The sequence below is a fragment of the Meleagris gallopavo genome, chromosome 4, assembly GCF_000146605.3.
Source record: "Meleagris gallopavo isolate NT-WF06-2002-E0010 breed Aviagen turkey brand Nicholas breeding stock chromosome 4, Turkey_5.1, whole genome shotgun sequence".
Taxonomy (NCBI): Eukaryota; Metazoa; Chordata; class Aves; order Galliformes; family Phasianidae; genus Meleagris; species Meleagris gallopavo.
Genome location: NC_015014.2, coordinates 28,866,588 through 28,866,953, shown reverse-complemented (window position 1 = coordinate 28,866,953; position 366 = coordinate 28,866,588).

Here is a 366-nt window from a genome sequence, read left to right as displayed (position 1 = left end):
TACGCTCGTGCGGAGCCGGGAGCGCTACGGGAGCGGTGCCCCTCTCCACCCCGTTGGGAGCGAACAAGCGTTGGAAAGATTTTGTCGATAACCAAAAAATTAAAGAAAAAATCCAAACAAAAGCATCCGACGCGCTCACTTGGGAAACATCGGAGCGATGCCACTCGTTGTGTTCGGTGCGGGGCATCCTGCGGACCACCGCTCCCCGCCATCCCGGCCCTGTCGCCGGGGCGCACCGTGCCCTGCCCGTGCTTCGTCCGTGAGCTCCGTTGGCCGCGGGGCCTCCGCACCGCTTCCCCCCGACGGCTCCGTAAGGAATGGGGCCGAGAACAGGAGCAGGTAGTGGGGCACGGCGGGAGGGACGAG